Source organism: Euphorbia lathyris, chromosome 7 (assembly GCF_963576675.1).
Source record: "Euphorbia lathyris chromosome 7, ddEupLath1.1, whole genome shotgun sequence".
Classification (NCBI taxonomy): Eukaryota; Viridiplantae; Streptophyta; class Magnoliopsida; order Malpighiales; family Euphorbiaceae; genus Euphorbia; species Euphorbia lathyris.
The window spans coordinates 88,735,686-88,756,495 of NC_088916.1; the positions used below are offsets into that span (position 1 = coordinate 88,735,686).

Consider the following 20,810-nt stretch of genomic DNA (forward strand, 5'->3'; position numbering starts at 1 on the left):
AACCGTAGTCCAACCCAAAAAATTTCATATCAATCTCGTATTAACCTAATCGGGATAGTATCGATTGCATGTGGTGTTGTCGAGTCATATATAATTTTAATTTGGATCAAATTTATTTTCAGGAAAACCTCATTTTTAATCTTCAGGTTATTGGGATTCTCCCTCTCATTTTATAAAATGACTTAATTTTTATCCTTGCCGTAAAATATTGGTTCAATTTTATCATTTTCTAATAAATTCTGTGGACACGTTTTATTCGAAATTATTTTGAAAATGATAAAATTAAATCAAATTTTCTATTATGAAAATAAAAATCACAAAAAATTTATGAATGGACAAAATTAACTTGTTTTATAAGATAAGGACAAAATCATTATTTTTTTCAACGACTTTGGAAGGAGTTAGGCTTATAAGTACTTAATTGAGAAAAATAATAGATTAAACAAAATAAAATCACATGATATGCATACTATGTTTGTGCTCGGTTTTTGAAAGGATATTGCAATTAAAAAAGTTATTAAAATTTATTAATTATAAGATTAACTAGATTGATTTGTCTGAAACTAAATCTAAAAATAAGATTTCTTTGGTGCTGTCACTATCCCATTGTTTCTAGAAGAACAGTTTGATTGAGTCAAACCCGTGGAAATCTAGAGTTAAGAAAGAGTGGAGCTAGTGGCAGGAAAAAAACATATCTTATCCCTAATTTTCTTTAATCTGGCGACTAAGTTATAGGGAAGCTTAAACTACTCTTAGTTGGCTAATAATGGAATTCGAGGGCAAACTCCAAATATGAGAAACTCCAAATAATCATTTGGAATTGGAAATTGAACATTAGTGGGTTCACATGTCTAGAACAACATATTCATTTACTAATTTAGAACAAAATTAGTTTCATTGCATCAAACTCCAACTTTAAAACACAAAAACCATTCCACTAATTATATCAAAGCATTGAGCAAAGCTTACATAATCTCGTCTCTAACTTGTAGAGTTTGATAAATTTTCGACGAGGAAAATGAACTACTTATGAAGAAACCAAGCTCAACTCGGTAGGAATACTTCCTCAAAAATGTAAGGAGGACCATAGAGTGATGGTCATAAACCCATACAAAAGCATCTTCAAGATTAATAACCTTCGTAACCCTATGTGCAAAAATTTTATTAGCAGAAACATATGCTTGCCACAACAACTTGTCAAAGCCATCACTCTTGTCAAGTCACATAGTGATTCACTACAAGAAAACATGGACTTAGCGACCAAATTTAGCGACCAACTAAACTTCGGTCGCTAAGTAGGGAATAAATACAATCAAGCTTATCGCTGAGACTACTTGCGGTAGTAAAAAAAACTAGGCGGGAAAATTGCCGCCTATTTTACACTGTCGTTTTCTTTAGAAACACGTGTCTGTCCCAAAAATATATTAAAAATTACAAGTAAAATAATAAAAATAAAAATTAAACGTTAAAAATAAAAAAAAATACCAAAGGGCCCTAGTTGTTTTTTCTTTTCAGTACTCTCCACACTTGGCTTTCGATCTCTCTCTCTCTCTCTGTTCTTTCCTCTACTCTAGGCCGAAACCCTAGATGCTGCGACAATGGTTCTTCCTCCATCAATCTATTTTGCTTGAATGCAGGTAAAACTCTCATCCTTCTCTCTTTTCAAGATGGCTGAGCCCCCATCTTCATCTCACTTTTTTTTTATTGCCCTAATTTTTTTTAATTGGCCAAAAGTGCAGATAGCCCACCGAATACCCCTAAATTGCAACTCTGAATAATTAAATAAAGAAAATTAAGGGGAGGAAGGAAGTAACAAAACGAATCGACAGGTAAAGGAGGAGATCAGAGATGCATGATAGAAAGGAGACGTCCTCGTTCTGCTGGTCACTGGCTCAGATTCTTCTTTTCTGGAAGTTCGAAATTACCTAATTAAGTTATTTACTATTGATTTTGTTTTCTTGCGTTTAGGTTTTGTTGTTATATGTGTGATGGGTTTTGAATTTTTATTGGGATTTTCTAGATTTATCCGTTTACAAACTTTCTAGCTTGTGACCTCCAATAAGGTGGATACTGGTATTTAAATGTGGATTAGGAAGTAAAGGAGCAGCTTTGGAAAATGACATCATGTTGGTTTTTTATGCTCTTAGTGTGATTAAGGATTCTGTTATTGCTTTTTCTCAATATGTTAGTATTCTCGCCCTGTGATTAGGGATTATGTTATTGATTCATATGTTAGTATGTGTGGATTCTGTTGCTTAAACTATCTTAATTAATGTGTAATAGCCTTTTATTTTCATATGATATAGGTGCAAGTTTGAATTCAAATGAATCCTTGTTGGCCCACATCCATCAACTAGAAAATGGTAAGTTAAGTTATGCTTTTGTTTGTTATAGTACTGCAATCTATTTGTTGTTATGTCGGGTAAATTTCATGAATGGTCTACAACTTTTACCCAATTTCACACTTTGGTGTACAACATTTAATTTGTCTCACTAATATGTACGAACTTATTGGTGACCTCCCACTGTGGTGTATGGCCGGTAAAAGTAACCGGTCAAACCAAAGTCAACGCGCCAACTCATCAATATTTAGTTTATTCATTTATAAAATGAGACCTACATATAATACAATTACAAAAATATCCTCTTCCTAAATAAAAAACACTATGTCTCCCTATTTTCATTTCTTTCTCAATCTTTTTTTTCTGCAAATGCTTCTTTCTTCTTCATTTCATTCTCTCTCTAACTCCTCTCTCTACCTTATTTCTTCATTTAATTTTGCTAAATCCCAAATCTAAAAGAGCTATAATCAAATCACAATTTAAAAACTTATCCGAGTTAAAATTAGGTAGACTTTGTGCTGTGGCTGAGAGGGAGATCAGAAATGATGAGAGGAGAAACGTTAATCTCGTACAGAGCTCTGATACGAGCAACTCGGAATTCATTCGCTGGTGACACATTGATGTTGAAAGCGCCAGCCGTATAGGTTAGGAAAAAATTGAAGGAAAATCGCCATGTCTCCTCTGAGACTGAGATCCAAAGGCTCCTGAAAGAAGCACGCGAAGCCTCTGAATTCATATCTTCGAATATCGTTCAAGCTAAGCGCACGGACCGCGGCGGTTTTCGTATTATCATTTTCAACGCACCTTTTCTCTTTCTCCTTTGTTGTTTATTGTCTTATAATGCATATCACCTGCTTGTTAAATTGCCAGTATTGTCTACTATTAATTTTCTAAATAAAAAACAAATCCGAGAATCCATTACCCATAAACCAAACTAATTCAAAATTTCCAGGAGCAGTTTTATAAATCAAATTGATTGGAGCATATATAGGTGTGAATTTAATAGTTCTATTGATTAGGCTATATATAATTTACAAAATCTGTTAGCATAGGGTTCAACTCTTTTAGGTAAGTACTGGTTACTGAGTAAAGCTGATTGTTAATGGGGGATATTGATTTATGCAGAGATGAAGGTTGGGCAAGACCACGCTGGAGCTTCCTTCTGAAGAGATTATTCGAAAGTCAGTATAAGGAAATGAAGAAGAGCATTAAATGAAGAAATAAGGTAGAGAGAGGAGTTAGAGAAAAGGAAATGGAGAAGGAAGAAGCATTTCCTGGAAAAAAAAATAGGAAAGATGGAGAGAGATGAAAAGATGGGAACATAGTGTTTTTTATTATTTAGAAAGAGGGTATTTTTGTAATTACAATATATGTGGGTCCCATTTTATAAATGAATAAAGTAAAAATGGATGAGTTGGTGCGTTGACTTTGGGTTGACCGGTCATTTTTACTTGTCATACACCATAGTGGGAGGTCACTTATAAGTTCGTACATATTAGTGAGACAAATTGAAGGATGTACACCAAAGTGTGAAATGTGGTAAAGGTTGTACACCATTCATGAAATTTACCCTTGTTATGTCACTTAATTAGATTTAGGCAGGCTCTGATATTCACTTAATTGGTTCTTGGGCATGCTAAACAAATATAGTTTTGATATTAGAAAGATGTGTATTATAGTTCTTGCTAAATATTATTTCATATGCTCATTCTTATTTACATAGCCGTTTTTGCTAATAACATGATAATTTACTAGATGAGTACCTTACCTCTTAAATTTCATTGGTTACTTATCACATTTCATTGAGTATACGTATTTATTTGGCTATGTTAAATAAGATTTCTTTGCTTGTTTCTTTTTTCAAATTGCTCATCAATTCTTTGATCCTCATGTAACTTTTGTAATACTTGATGGAGAATTACAATTTCAGTATCCTTTTATTTTGAGAAACCTTCATGCTTCCTTCCTTTTGCTTGTTTCCTTTGATCAACTTTGATGTTTTGAGTATCAAAGCTATATGTGGACTCTATCACAATGTTCAGTTTTGATATATTTCCTACTAGTACATACCCTTGTACTTGGCCAAATAATTCAATTGGGTACTTAAGTTTGCTTAAAGTGAATTATTAGTGTCTTGTACTTGCTTAAAGTGGCCTATTAATATCTAAACTTAATTAAAGTGATCTCTTGACCATGTGAACTTACTTAAATTGATATGCGATTTAACTTGCTTGGACAAACTCTATTTTTCAATCTGAGCGTCTTTCTCCTTATTCTCTGCTGTAATAGCTTACATGATTTCAGTTTGGGGCTTCTTTCTCTTTCTTTTCGTCAGCCTCTGATTTGATTCCTGCTAGTTGGTTGTTTGATTCCTGCTAGTTGGTTGTTTAGCTGTTGTTTGGGAAAACATAGAAATAAAGAAAGGAAGAAGACAGGGTAGGACCCCCCTAAAGAAGAAGAAGCCAAAATTTCTTGGTTCTCCAAATGAACAAGTGGATGCCTAATGAATTCATCTATAAATCATCGGATCTCATATCGATGAAAAATCATTCATGCTTATACATAAGATTGTAATATGGTTCTTCTAATATTATGCAATTTTTGTTGTTGCATTTCCTTTCTTTATTGTTGGTACTTCTTGGGAATGGGAGTTTCTGACCATGCACCTCAATTCTTATTTTGTTCCGGTTAAAAGCTGGATCACTCTAATGGATTGTCCTCCTTTGTCTGAACTTATTCTACTTTGACAGTATATGTGACCTTGAATGCCTTAGTTGATATTCTTCGACATTTAGTGTCAATTATGTCATACTCTTGTCATACTCTTGTACTTCACTAAATGGTAGTGTCATACTCTTGTACTTCACTAAATGGTTTTTGTTCAATTTTTCAGCCAAAAGTTGAATCTGGTAACAGCTTGAAATACCTGTTTTTAGTCTGTTTGGTTTGGTTTGGTTGGGGAAAGTCTCATTATTTATGTTAACTGCAAGTCTTTTTCGTCTTATACTTGCTAATTAGATATGAAAATATTTAGATAATAAATCATTTGTGCAACATAGACTAAGATTCCATGATTGTATTGTATTGATTTGTAATTGTTTATCTTTACCAGATTATGATAATAGACTACAAATTAAGTTATCCAAGCGGAACAGCTACTGCAGTTCTCATCAATGGTTTCCACACTCCCAAAGGAGACAAGATGGCTAGGTATTCAATACAAATTAAGGGTCAAACATATGTATTAACACATCATCTCTTGTTACAAAGAAGCAGGTTCAAGGGTTCATGAAGTTTTTCTCAATAAGCTTCATTTGGGCATTCTTTCAATGGTTCTATTCTAGTGGAGAAGCGTGTGGATTTTTTCAATTCTCAACATCCGGATTGAAAGCGTGGAGAAACTCGTTAGCCCGCTTGTACTTTATTAAAACATTGTAACTTTTGTCTTGTGTTAATTTTGCATTTTAATTGATGAATGAAAATGAACTCTGCATATTTTACTTTGATTATAGCATGACTTATGTGGGAGCTGGAATGATCTGTTCCCATACTGTGAATTTGTCTTTGCTTCTTGGTGTTATGATTTCTTGGGAGTCATGTGGCCGCAGATAGACGACCTTAAAGGAGATTCGTACTCTGCTACTTCAAAACCAAGCAGTATGAAGAGTTTAAATGGTTACAAAGTTTTTGTTTCTATTGCTCTGATCCTAGGAGATGACCTCTACAAAATTTTCAAGATACTTTATTTCACTGCCTGTAACATAAGTGCAGCAGCCAAGAACGGCAGACACAAAACTTGTAAGTTGTTACTCCATGTAAATAATGCTTGTTAGCGAGGCGATTGGGCCTGTAATTGGTTGTGTCGTAGCTCCTCTTAGTTCTTTCTCTTCTACAAAGCTTTTGATGTAGGCAATCCTGACGGGCAATATAAAGCTCCTCATGCATTCTCTGCTATTCCACAGCATTGTCTGCAGCTTTGTGTTGGATATTTCGGGTTTGCTATAGCAGCAAACTTGTTGAGAGACCTGACCCCTAAGCGTATTGGCAAATGGATCCCTCTTCCAATGGCAATGGTCGTGCCATTCCTTGTAGGTGCATACTTTGCAACTTTGTAGGTTAACTATGTAGTTTATCATATAGATTTTTGACCTAATATGGTTAATCTAGATTATGGTATTTTGTGAGCTACCTTATATATTTTGACATATTTAAACTTGAAATATTAATTATTTCTATCTATATTTTTAGCTTTCATGAATATTGTGTATTGTGGTTAATTTATTATCCTAATTGGAATTACAATTATATATAAAAGATTTAATTACAAATAACTAAATTACAACAGAATGCCCGTCAGAGATTCGTCGTAGACCAATCTGTTTATGCTTCCATCTTGCCTGTTACCGACAGAATTCTGTCACAAATTCGTCGGTAAATAATACGCCTACATGTCAGTTTTGCTTATTAGCGACTGTATTTGGTCGCAAAATATAGTCGTTAATATTGCGACTGATTAGCGACCATAATCGTAGTCCCTATTGTCTGCGACTATCTTCAGAAAATGGTCGGCATTTGCTAGCGACTAAGCCTTTACCGACTGAATGCATTTGGTCGGTATCCAGCTAAATTCAGTCAGTAAACGTGTTTAGCTACCGCATCAGCTACCAAAGCTGCGGTAGCTAACTAGCTGTTTTCTTGTAGTGATTGGACATTAAAGCTGGATGACCACCATTCTTCTTGCAGCAACCAGATGATGGAGCATCTGAATCTCCATTGCTGCGTCCATCTTTTTTAGAAAAAAATCTTTGAGCAATCATCGCCCACTACAAGAAAATAGCTTGTTAGCTACTGTTTTTAGCGACCAGATACAAATTGGTAGCTAAATACCGACTATTTTCGTCGCCCATAGTTTTGCTCAGTCGCTGCAGAAGGCGGTAAAATTGGCGCCCACTGCACCTACTGCAAATTTCACCCAACGACCAAGTCTCAGTGGCAAGACAGGAAAATCCAAAAAAAAATATATTAAAAAGAAAAAAAATTAAATTGAATTAAAAGTAAGTAAAACCCCTAGACTCTCTCTACGTATCTCTCTCCTCTGTGTTTTACTTCCCTCAACTTCTCTCTTCTCTCTTCTCTCCTCGTTTTTTCTTCCGACCTAAGTCCTAAGGCGCCTCATGAGCGGCGTTCATATGCCGACCAAAGGCCCCCGCCTTTCCTCTGCTCCTGTTTTCGAACGCATCTTCCCTAACCTAAGCCATAAAGTTAATCCCTCCCAACTCTTCTTCTTGAATCTGAACCCTCTTTTTTCAGACCTCCGACCTAAACCCTCTCTATTTTATACAGCCTCCTTCTTCGATTAGCTTATGGGGTGAAGGTTTCTATTTGTTTTTTTTTTGTGGATTAGGGTTTTGAATGTTATTTTTATTAATGCTAATTTTTTTTCTTTTCATGAAGATAGCTCTGTTTGGTAGCATTAATAATTGCAAAAAGTTTTAATCGATGAAATGAAAAGAGAAGAATTGAAACTTTGAAAAGTCAGGCTTTGGAGAAAGTTAAGAATAATTTCTGGAGGTAATCCCATTCTCTTTGGGTGTTTTTCATCCATTTAGCTATAATTACATTATGTTTGATGAAATTTCAATTTATTAGTAAAGAATTTGGTAAATAAGTGTTTATATCTCTAGTAAAGAATTTGATATTAATTTCATTTTATTATAACCTATATTAGTATTTTGTTCAGCAACCATGCTTGTTCTGTCTGTTCTTAGAACATGATTTTGCTGTTGAAAGGTTACAAAAACTTGTTAAACTTGTTCCGTGTGTTGCTGCCTCCGATTTTACTAATTTATAACAACATCAGTTGAGTAAAAATAGCAACAGATTACCAATGTGTAACTTCAAAACACAAAAATGTATGCTTGCCCCATCAACCAATCAAAACAATCACCGTCTTCACTTAGTGAATCCCCCCTCATAAAAGTTGAATGACCACATGCTCGAATTTGAATCTGAATGTCGATTGTTGCCTCCATCAACACTATCTGAATGCAAGATAAAAAAGTAGATTACAATTTTAATTATAAGAAAACAAATGGGTGTCCTAACATATCCACATATCTCATAAGCAACATCAATCTCAAATATTTTATATTCCCCTTGCTGGGTTATTGGCTGTTACATATAGATCAAAGACAAGCATAAAAATTTCATAACATAACAAGTTGAATCAATCAGCATAAAAGTAGGAACTAAATTGAAGCAAAACACTAACAGCTGATCATTACATGCAAACATCAAATTATAATTTTGAGAGAAATATACAATACAGATCAACTTACCTGTCGAGCATCACAACCATAGTTTCATCATAGCAAATAACAAACAAAATGTTGGTTTTTTATCACAAAACTTATCATGCCAAAGTAACACTGATAGAAACATCTATTAAAAAAAATTAGAATAACAAACCTACGGTTTCATATAATCATATCATTATAGAACACATCAAATAGCTTATATAAAAGAAACACATCTAACAATTTAACAATACCTATATTGAAATCACGAGTACAATAATTAAGAATGATAAATCATTTGTAAACACATATAATAAGCTAGAGTAGCTCCAAAACTCATTAGGAACATATAATAACGTTTCTAGGTGTCACAACGAGAAACATAACACATATAATCTTCTAATTCACAAAAGTGCATCGATTCCAGGTTTAATTTCCATTTCAGTTTCTTGTCCGTTATCTAGCTATACTTTTTTTAGAAACATAGCATATATATAATCTTCTAATTTACAAATGTACTCTCTTTACTTGGAAACAACGGAAATTGATTAAGATGTTCAATGGAATTATTTCTCCATTCCCAAATAACCTAACAGGAAAGATAATGTTCCAAACACAAGATCTATTGTTTTTAAGATTAGAGAGCATCCAATTACACAGTGAAACATCACGACGTACTGAGCATCAGGATTTAGAAACACCATGAAAATTGATCAGTTTTTTTTTTAGGAATGGAATAATTTATACCTTTATTCGTCCAGCAAGGATGTTGTTCATTCTTACATTCCCAATCCAGTGAATCCATTGTGATTGGTGTTTTTTCTTTTTACCTTCCATTTGATTCTGCCTCTTTTTCCAAAGCAGTCCATTGAATCCATTGAATTTGGGGTTTCTCTTTACCTTCCATTTTGATTCTGCCTCTTTTACCAAAGCAGTGCAGTCAACATAATCCCTTTAACAATCTAGAATCATTTAGAATCCAAAATCATTTTTCCAAACAATAGCTGTTCATTTTCTCGAATTTTTTGTTGCATCTTAACATCAACAACACCCACACCAATTAACTCAGTAAAAAGAGCTGTAACTTCCTCCTTCTTCACTGGAAAACCTCTTGAAAACGTCAGGAACATAGTCTAGTTATCTTCAGACACTATTTTGCAAGGATACCAGCCCCATAATCAACATGCACGGAAGTCAAAATCCACTGCTCTTAGAAGAATGCTCACACTCCCGAACACTAGATGAGGAAAACCGGGAATTACTAGTGCTTGGCTTGAGCTTGATGATCCTAGAACATGTTGCAATATGTCATTGAAAATCCTAGAACACACAGAAATAAGTAAATTCTTGATTCCAATGATAGCTGAAAACTTATTAAGGCGGAACATTTGTAAAGAAGCTTCTTTCTCCACTATCCTAGTAGTGAGAGGGATTTCTGCTGACATTTCTAACTTTGTTTGCATCAAGACATTTCAGACATAAAACAGCCTCATCTGCAATGGCATTGAGCAAAATATCCCATAGGGTGACAAGGTTCATAATAATGTTTTTATAGCCATTTTCTTCGAGCCACAGCCACATGGCCATTTAACTTCCATTTTGATTCTGCCTCTTTTTCCAAAGCAGTGCTGTCAACATAATCTCTTTATGTTGCTCGTTCCTTCATATTAAGTACTCTTCTGCTGCTGCTGCTAATGTAAAAATTACTCATGGAGGTGTTCTTTTGCCCAAAATGATAGAGAAATCTACCCAGGAGCAAACGTTTCCTCTGAATCCATTCTCTGGAAAAAAAAAATCAATATTATTTTTTAGGTACACTAACAACACCACCATGTTTCTGTAGGATCAATCAACCAAAAATGCATCTAAATAACACAAGTTCTCTAGAAAGATTGTCTTTAAATAATGCATATTTAAAGAAGAAATTAGGAATTTAAACATAAACTTACTTGCAGACTCATATCATCATCAGTGTTAGAAGAGATTGTTTTCGCCGGCAACATTCTGCAATCATTGATTTGAGAAAGCCTGAAAGATCTTTGTTGATGTACTCACATCTTGGCATAGTTAAGGTTTTCTCATGTTTCTTCACCATTATTTTACCTGCACATATTTAAGGTTTTTTGAGATTTTTGTGTTTCTTTTCTATTCTTAACAACCCTAGCTATCTATAAAATAATGATTCTTATTACCTCTTGGATGTTGATTTCTATTTGATTTGATTTGTTGCCTGCGAGATCTCTTGAGCCGCTTTTTGTGGAAGGTAAACCCTAATCGCTCACAATCCACAACACAACAAGTTTTCAGATTGGAGATATCAATGTCTAAAGCACAGCCACATTTACAACGATGCATTTTGTATGAGATATTGAATTCATATCAATGTCTAATGCACAGCAACATTTACAACCATTGGATGTAATATGCAGGTTATGTAAAACAAACACATTTAACAATACATCAAATATCTGTAAAACACATAATAAGTTAGAGCAGCTGCAAAACTCATTAGGACCATATTTCCATTCAAACTTTATCCAATAAGTATTGGATAATCACACAGATCCAACAACAAAGGTTAGGAGTAATTCAGATTTTCAGAATTCCAATTAAAACATAAATTTCAACAAAGCAAAAGTCCAAAGATTTACAAGAAAGAATTGCCATTTGTAACTGGATTGGTTAAGCACAATAGCTTCTAAGTATAGCAGTTGGTTCCTGCAAAAATAAATCATCAGGGAATCAAAATCCATATGGGTTATTAGCAACAAAAACATAAAAAAAAATTGCAATTTCCCAATTCACCTGTAAAACAAACATAACTCTGTTGTGCTAATAAGATTTTTGCAGATTTTTGCAGATAATGTTCATCCCTTCTTTCTCCGGAAAGGGTTTCTACAGATTTAAGGTTGATTCTTCCCTCATAGTCCATTTCCCTTCATCGGACGTTTACGGAGCACTAGCAGTCAAATCTGAGATTCTGATAGCATGGCTGGATGCTGATTTAATTGGAAGATCTGTTGAGCCACTTTCTGGATAAGGAAAACCCTAACAACACATAGAAGAGGAGGAGGAGGAGGAGGCAATGTTTTGAAAGCTGTAATAAGTGCAGTTATATAGCCTTCACACGTTTCTTGCCCCTTGCTCTCAAATTTCACCTACCCCTAAACTCTTAAAAGTTTTAAATAAGCTTTTATTTTTATTTAATTGCATTCAGTTACTCTTTATTCTTATCTAATTACATTCAATAACTCAAAAATTATTATCAAATTGTATTCAATAACCTCAAAACTTATTGTAATTTACTCCCAACTTATTAATTTTACCCTTCAACGAAAATTTAGTTGGGCTGGGATTATAATTTTGAAAATTTACATACTCATTCCCTTTTGAAAAACTATCTACAAATATGCCAAATCATAATTTTAAATTATGTCAAACTAATAGATTCATTATTTTTAAGGATTGGAGTTTGTAAATTAGGGCTATATTATATTGTCTAGAGTTTAGAATTTATTGGAGTTTATAATTTTTATAACTATATTTTATTTTCTATCAAAAAAAAACTATATTTTATTTATTATATAGAAAATAATGACATATTAAGAATTAAGTATAATAATATAATTTAGTTGTAAATCAACAGTCAATTATGATGTTAATGTAAAAAGCCCTATAATTTTTAACCTGAATTGTGTTAATAGCATTATACATATTTTAAATGTAATTGATGTTTGTACGATTTAGAGTGTGTTTGTTTCAGCTTTTCAGATGAGCGTTTAGCGTTTCACTCCAAACTGCAGTAAATGTAGCGTTTGGTTATGTTTATATAACCGCAACGTTTAGCATTTTCTCTGGAAAATGAAGCATTTTAGAGCGTTTCCTGAAAAACTCATATTTGGAACTTTTCATAAACAGTTGTTTGTAGTTAGTTGTTATTGACAGAATTATCCTTCTTATTTCCACAAAATATGTTTATTATGTAACATTATTTATATTTCTACAACATAATTACCGGAAAAATAAGGTTTTGTTTCATTCAATAAATTTTTTTATTTTTTATATAGAGTATTTTATTAATTTATGTAACACATTTTTTATTTTATAATAGGATAAGCTGCAAAAATACCCCCAACATTTAGAGCTAGAAGCAATTTTACCCTTAACGTCTAAAATGGTGCAATCATACTCCTAATTTTGTGGACGATTTTGTCATTGTTAGTAACAGATCACACACATATGATTAGACGTGGATTTTTTTTAAGAAAATAAAAATATATTGTCTTTTGTACGAGTTGGACAAAAAAAATCCAATATTTCATCGAATTTATAAATATTAATTTTCAATTTTATTATCAAATCATAAAATAATATGAAATCTCTTTTTTAGAACCACTGGTATGTGCAATTGGTGTATAATAAGAAATAAAACATCTATATTTTCTAATAATATCTGAAATCGACCCAACTTGCCAATGTTAGGGGTAAAATTGTTTTTAGTTGTCAGCGCTATGGGTAAAATTGCACCAGTGTAAAATTATTCCTAGTTGTAAACGTAATGGACATTTTTTCACATTTTTTCCTTTTATAATTTCACCGTTGATTAATTTAAAACATGTCCATTTTAGACATTTTAAATCCGAACAGCAACAGTTCAATATAATTTTACCAAACACTAGTAATTAAACAGCTAATAACAAACAACTTACAGCTTACTGTAACAGCAAATAGCTAACAGCAACCGCAACAGCTATTAGCTAACAGCTGAACCAAACAAACCATTAATATTAGTTAAACCAACATATAAATTCGTAGGATAATTAATAAAATTTATACTTCTCGAAAGATGACATGAGCACATTTATATTATATATGATATAAATACAACATGAATAATAAATATGTTAAATGAATTATATTTATGGCCACTAATTGTTTTCGATGATTATTAAATTTCCAAATTGGCTAAAGAAAGCCATTTAACTTTGTCATTTATTTATAAAAGTTCCATATGAAAACAGGGTCCGTCCCGATATTTTATGAGGCCTATTAATTAAACTTGAAAACCGGTTCCCATACTATTTTTTTAATCAAAGATAACGATAAATTAATGAGCCAAATCTTGGCAAAATTGTAACAATGAAACAGAAACAAAACTTGGTATAAACTAAAAACAAAAGGACAAGTGGATAAACGAGAAGACTGTGCTAACACATATGTCATCCCATTCGCTTGCCGACGTATCCATTTGACTAAGTAAGAGTCATTTGATGTGAGAATCGATCGTATTTGAATAATTCTATCCCCAAATTCAAAATCATCAACAGATGTAGAATTTATAGCACCAATCACTTGTTTAGTATCAGATTCAAAGACCACATTCCTTATTCCACCAACTTCTAGCCATTGCATAGCCTATAATAGAGCTTCGGCCTCACATTATCTTGTTGTCAGGCAACATAATAGACCCGCACATCTCCCTATTACAAACTGCGCATTTGCATCCCGTACTGATGCTTCCATCCCTGCACAACCATCATCGTTAAAACATGCGACATCAACACAACACGAGAGAAGTTCTTCCGAAGGCGGGTGTCAAGCCGTGCAACCAGCAAATGAAATATTTCCTACTACTGTATTTCCAATCTGCTGTTCCCCTATACCAGTCTGATTCCTCAAGGCATTAGCTTCTGACCAATCATTAAGTACAGTACAAGCTTGAGTCACAATCTGATCTGTTGTGTGAATCTCATACTTCCAAAGACGGGTATTTCTAGCTTGCCATAAGCTCTATAGGTGCATCAAGAATATTTTAACAATTTGTTCCGGGGCTACTCTAATTATATTATGAAACCATGTTGTTAAGTTCTCAGCCACCGCTGCCTCAGCATTAATATGATCCAGAAGTCCCACCTTTTGCCACACGTTTATAGCTCCTGCACATTCAATAAAAAGATGTCATCCATGTTGGTCCCTTGTAAGGTTGCAAATATAGTTCCAAGGGGGGGTTAGGAACTATTTTACCTTTTTAAAATAATTTGGGCAAATTTCTTTTCTTTAAGAAAAGTTTATCTAACAGCGGCGCTTAGCACTCAGCAAGACACTGGCTTAGTCAACTAGTGACTAAGACAGCTTCGTTGCTTAGGTCAGAAAATAGCACTTAGAGTCTATTCCTGAACCTTCTCGTTGGTAGCGCACAACTCAGCTTGACCTCTTTTACTTGGTCAGTTTTAGTTTGTTTTAAGCAAGCAGTGTAAATAAGGAGTTAAGGTTTAGAAATACTTCACTCAGCAGATTTATCCAGGTTTGGCTTCTTCTAAGCCTACGTCCTGTCCCCGGAACACTTCCGAGATTTCAAATCCTCTACTGAGCTCTTTAAAGGTAGAGCCTCAAACCTTTTACAATATCAGCAATTGAGTATGACAAGAGTACATTCCTCTATACTTCTACTCAATCCTAATCTCTCCGCTGAGTACTTAAAACCGAGTACTCAGCCTCTCATTTCTACTTCTAGAAATGATAAAGATTTTGTCCTAAACAACAATTGCTAGAACACCTTAGATGATTGAAAAACAATCACTCTAGACTTTTACACAAATGAATAGACTTTGTAGTGTAAGAATTTTGCTTTGCTTCTGATGGAGAACTTTTGTATACGTTTGGTCAGCGTAACGGCTTTTTGCTCAAAGTTCTCTATCGAATGTGGATTCTGAATGCTCTATTTATAGAGAGCTATGAGAGCTTCTGGTTATTTCGAATTTTGAAATAACCGTTGGAGGGAAACGGCTACAAGTCGTTTTCACTGAGTCTGCCAGCAGTTCTCTTTAGCCAATCAGATTCCAGCGTCTTCTGTTCTTCGGTCAGTGTGACAGTATGTTCCTCCATTTTGGGTAATGTCAACCAGACAGCTTGCTGTGTCTTCTGGTTTTTACTTAAGGAGGAAATACTTTGTCTGGAAGCTGTCTTATGGTCATCAGCTGTCTTATACGTTTTGTCGAGACAGCTCAGCAGCTTCATACCGAAGTTGTCTACGTGGATATTCTCGATCCTTCTTTACTCAGCATGCGTCTCATTACTTCAATGGCAACGTTTTGAAGACACGCGGGCTGAGTGTTCTTGGGTTTGTTTGACTTGGGCCTTGACTTCCATATAGGGCTTGAGCCTTATGATCTTTATATGTTATGATAAATTATAAACCCAACATTGAACAAACACATTAGTAACAATAAGCCAAAGCATTTAAACTTAGTGTGTTGTAGAGTATTTACTTTCACTTAATTAATTTTGTCAAATCAAAATCTTGTGGAAAGGTGTTTCAACAATCCATCCTCCCACGGTTCGTTACATATCACACAATCACTACATACATGTAATCCGTGAAATTGAAGATTTGCACGCGTGGGGAGACAATTGTGTGCTAGTTGCCAGCCAAAGTACCAGACCTTGTGTGGAATTTCAGCATACCATAATTTTTTCCATGCTCCCTGAACATCAAATATCTCTCCTGTTTCCAACTTTGTAGCCAGTTGATAAGTGATTTTCTCTGTGTGTCGTCCTGAAGAATGAAATTGTCATATTAACCGATACTCACTACTCAAAGTACCAACAGACAGTTTATGAATTTCCGTAATATCTTTATGCACGAAAATTTCTTCATAAGATAATATTTAGCTTTGAAAACTTTACTAACAAGCGAAGATAGATTGGTAAATAACTGTCATCCCTGTTTTTCCAACATAGCAAGATTAAAGGCTATGAAATTTCGGAAACTCAGTCCTCCCATCAATTTTGGCGCACATATTTTTTCCTATGCCATCCAATTTAGTCCTCTCTCTCTTGACTTTTTATTACCCCACCAAAACGAATTCAACACTCATTGTAATTCCTCAGCCGTCAATATAGGAAGCACGAATACACTTATGAAATAAATTGGGATGGCTTGACCAGCTGCTCGAATAAGTGTAGCTTTACCAGCTTTTGATATTCCTTTCCCTCTCCAACATTGTAGCCGTTGCCATAACATGTCTCTGAAGTCTGCAAAGATTGCACGTTTCGTTCTGCCTACCAACGATGGCAGACCTAGATATCTTCCCATATTCAACGGACTAGTAATACCCAGAATGCTAGAAATTCCTATAGCCAGGTCTTTTGCTACATTTCTACTAAACATGATTCCATATTTTTGAAAATTTATAGCTTGCCCCGAAGCTAATTCCTATGATCTGAGTAATTGTTTTAACATTCTAATTTCAGAAATTGTAGCCTGGCAAAATAAAAAATGCATTATCAGCAAAGAGCAACTGTGAAATCACTAGCACCCCTCACTTAACTCAGCAACCATGCAATAACCGCATATTCTCAGATGTACTCAATAATGACGTTAACCCTTCAACACAAAACAGAAATAAGTATGGTGATAGTGGATCACCTTGGCGAAGTCCTCTTTTTGGGAAAATAGGACCAACCAACTGATAATTTATTCTAACCATATATTTCACAGAAGATACACAATGCATTATCAAATTTTACCCATTTATCTGCAAAACCCAACTTCAACATCGATTCTCTTAGATAATTCCAATCCGCCCTATCGTATGCTTTACTCATATAAACTTTTAATCCACATTACCTACTTTCTTAGCAACGTTACTATTAATGCTATGAATAAGTTCAAATGCGATCAAAACATTGTCATGAATAGACCTCCCTTTAATAAAAGTAAATTGACACTAATGTTTAATTTTGTTAAAAAATCACTTAACTTTATATTTTATTTAAATAAAAGTTTCATAAAGAAAGGCCGGTCCCCAAAGTTTATGGATCCCAGACGAAATAAAATATAAAAGTCTCTTTAATAATTAAGTTTAAAATTAAAATTTCAACCCATTTTATGCCTGAAATACCAACTTATTTAGCCTCATTGTAGAGTTGAATGAATAATATAACTATATTTATAATAAACACTTGGAAAATGAACATGGAAATTCACTTATTTTTTTTTAATAAAGAATGGTATTTATTAACAATGAGCCTCAAGGGTATTACAAGCAAAAATAGGCGGAGTATGTGTCCATACTACATGATCAGACAAAGATTCTACTGCCCTTGCAATGACATGAGCAGTAAGATTCACGGATCTTTTAACATAAGAAATTGAACAGTTAACAATAAAATGAATTAGAAAGTAGCAGTCTCCTATTATTAGCTCCAGAATATGCGAGTCAAATTCCACCCGAATATTTTTCCAATTATTGCTTTTTATCCAACTTAGTGTCTCCCGGCATGTCAGTGCCTCTGCTAGGAAAGCATCAGCTACCCGACCACTCCAGCCATTCTCCACCTCCATGAACCATTTTCCGGTGCGATCCACGAAGCCATATCCAGCCAAGCCTGATCCTAGGAAAAAAGCAGCATGGAAATTTAGTTTGATCTCGTCTTCGGCAGGACGCAACCAGTGATCAAGGGAAGACAGTGCTGTTGCATTCACACGGCGAGTCTGGGCTTCTGTCCAATTTGAGTGCAGCGATACTGCCTCATAGTGTAATTCCACTATGTTAGGCCAATGGTTGTTCCAAACTATATCATTCCAGTTTTTCCATAAGACCCAGCATATCGACGCTGCGAGCCCCTACATATCCGCCAATTTTGCTGAAATTACGACCTCCCAGAAAGCCTCAATGTTGTTAAAAACCAAACTCATATATCCAACCGATGTCTTAGCCCAGACCTGTTTCGCTAAAGCACACATGAATAATGCGTGGTTAAATACTTATCTACAACTATGTCAAATCATAGTTTTAAGTTATATCAAACTACTAAAATCATTATTTTTAATATGTTTTGGGCCCTTTTTAGCCTGACCCAAGATGGTCGCACTTTTAACCTATATAAAGGGCCGACCCTGTATGAAACAAACCGATGTCAAAACTACAAATTACGACCTCAAATGGAAAGTTTAAGAATTAAAATTATTTAAAACAATGTCGATTAATGACCTCGAAATGAAAGTCTATGATTTAAAATCATTTAAATCGCATCTATCTATATATTTAAAGTAGCTAACACATTGTTGGGCTTATTTAGACACGAGAAGTATTCATTTGCCTATGTAAACACTGAGATCCTGGCTAGGCAACAAGGAACAATGGTGGAAGAATTGAAGAGCCTCATTAGTTCAATGATATCCAAGGATTCCAATCCATATTTGAACTCTTTTGTGAACCTGAACTCTTTTAGAGATTCGAAAATTAACTTAGAGCATCCATCTTACCAACTCGCTACCCATTTTTCCAAGGTAGAGTTTCCAAGATTTGACAAAATCGACTTGGAGGGATCATTGTTTCGCTATGATTTCTTTTTCTAGATTGACCAGACTCCACCAAACACCAAGGTGAAGTTAGCATCCTTGCATCTGGTCGGACGAGCTCTTCAATATCATCAAACCTATTTGAAAAATAGGGGACGTTTGGGTGAACCTCTAAGGGGTGATTACATTGTTGTAGTTAAAAGGAAGATTTGGAGAGCGTGTCTATGAAGATCCAATGGAAGATCTGAAATGCTTAAATCAAAATGGTACTCTTTTTTAATATATTGAAGTTTTTTTATATGAGAGCATTATACTCTAGGTGCTGATGCGGACATCTTTTCAACAAATTCCAAGTCCAGGTTAGGGAAGTAGCAAGGTAACAAATTTCGTTAAGGTATGTGGGGAAAGTGATTCAGAAGAGGAGGAAGACGCACCTAAAGTTCCAGTATATCTTTTTCTTTAAGTTTATCTCCCTGAGTGGATCTCTCCGATGGATCTCCTGTGATGGATCTCTTCGGCTGATCTCCTTTGATGGATCTCCTCTGATGGATCTCTTCGACTGATCTCCTTTAATGGATCTCTCAGATGGATCTCCTTTGATTGATCTCTTTGGCGGATCTCCTTTGATGGATCTCTTCGGCGGATCTCCTCGGCGGATCTCCTTTGATGGATCTCTCAGATGGATCTCCTTTGATTGATCTCTTCCGCGGATCTCCTTTGATGGATCTCTCCGATGGATCTCTCAAATGGATCTCCTTTGATTGATCTCTTCGGCGGATCTCCTTTGAAGGATCTCTTCGATGGATCTCTTTGGTGGATCTCCTCTGATGGATCTCTTCGGCGGATCTCCTTTGCGGATCTCCTTTGATGGATCTCTCTGATGGATCTCCTTTGATGGATCTAATCCGATGGATCTCGTCGAAGTATCTACCTCAGTGAATCTACCTTGACGAATCTCCTTCTAGCACCTACTTGGGCAGATCACCTATGTCTACTTCAATCTATCTTCCTCAAGTATCCTTTTAGCAGGCCTACACCGACGTATCTCACTCAGGCATCTATTTGGGTGGGTCTACTCACCGACGTATCTACTTCAAGTATCCCCTGGGCGGATCTACTTTAATGAACCAACTTTGAATGTATCTCCTTCAAGCATCTATGTAAGGGGGATCTCCTTCGACGTATCTCCCTCAAGTATCTTCTGAAACGGGTGTACTTCGACGTATCTACTCCTTGTATCTACTTGGGCGGATCTAATCGATGTATCTACGTTGGCGGATCCACTCGATGTATCTACCTCGGTGGATCTACTTCTGGGATTGCTTGCTCCTCAAGAAGGGGCTCGGGATTACTTGCCCACAAAGGAGAATAGGGATTACTTGCTCACCAAGGGGGGGTGGGGGAACAAGTCTGACACCAGCCTGCCCACTATATTTACTATTTTGCCCTTAATAATTGTTGTTTGCCTTTAGCTCTTATTTACTAGTTTGCCACTTGTTTTCACTTACCCCACCTTACCCCTTTAGGGTTTATCTATTTGGTTATAAGTACTTACCCTTTATTGTAATTCGTCTTTAGGTCTTGGATGATATAAATTCATCCTTTCCATTGTAAGAACACAACTTTTTATCAATCAAATTATATCTTCTCTTTGAGAGTGTTTTTAGGGTTCATCCCTCTTAACAATGCGGATTTCTAATTCCTTCAAGTTTAGCTTGTAAATATGGGGGTTTCACGGCTCCTTCAAGTTTAGCTTGAGAATATCTTTGGTAGTTTACGATTGAAAACTATCGCCCGTTACCCGATCTGTATCAGTTGCTATCAGAGCCGATCGTTTCCTGATCCGAAACTTCTTTGGCAATGGTT

General features: G+C 35.0%; 1 long non-coding RNA gene and 2 pseudogenes across 1 annotated transcript; 2 read left to right on the plus strand and 1 right to left on the minus strand.

Moving 5' to 3' along the window:
* Positions 1-1,522: 1,522 nt before the first annotated feature.
* LOC136200530 (metal-nicotianamine transporter YSL3-like) lies at positions 1,523-6,457 on the plus strand (annotated as a pseudogene).
* Positions 2,885-3,852, plus strand: LOC136201099 (uncharacterized; annotated as a pseudogene).
* A 3,861-nt stretch (positions 6,458-10,318) lies between the features above and the next one.
* LOC136201184 (uncharacterized) lies at positions 10,319-11,698 on the minus strand. The gene is made up of 5 exons (XR_010673717.1): positions 11,444-11,698; positions 11,290-11,356; positions 10,831-10,908; positions 10,588-10,741; positions 10,319-10,419 (listed from the first exon to the last, which is right to left on the minus strand). It is a non-coding gene; the product is annotated as an uncharacterized lncRNA (long non-coding RNA).
* Positions 11,699-20,810: the final 9,112 nt, after the last annotated feature.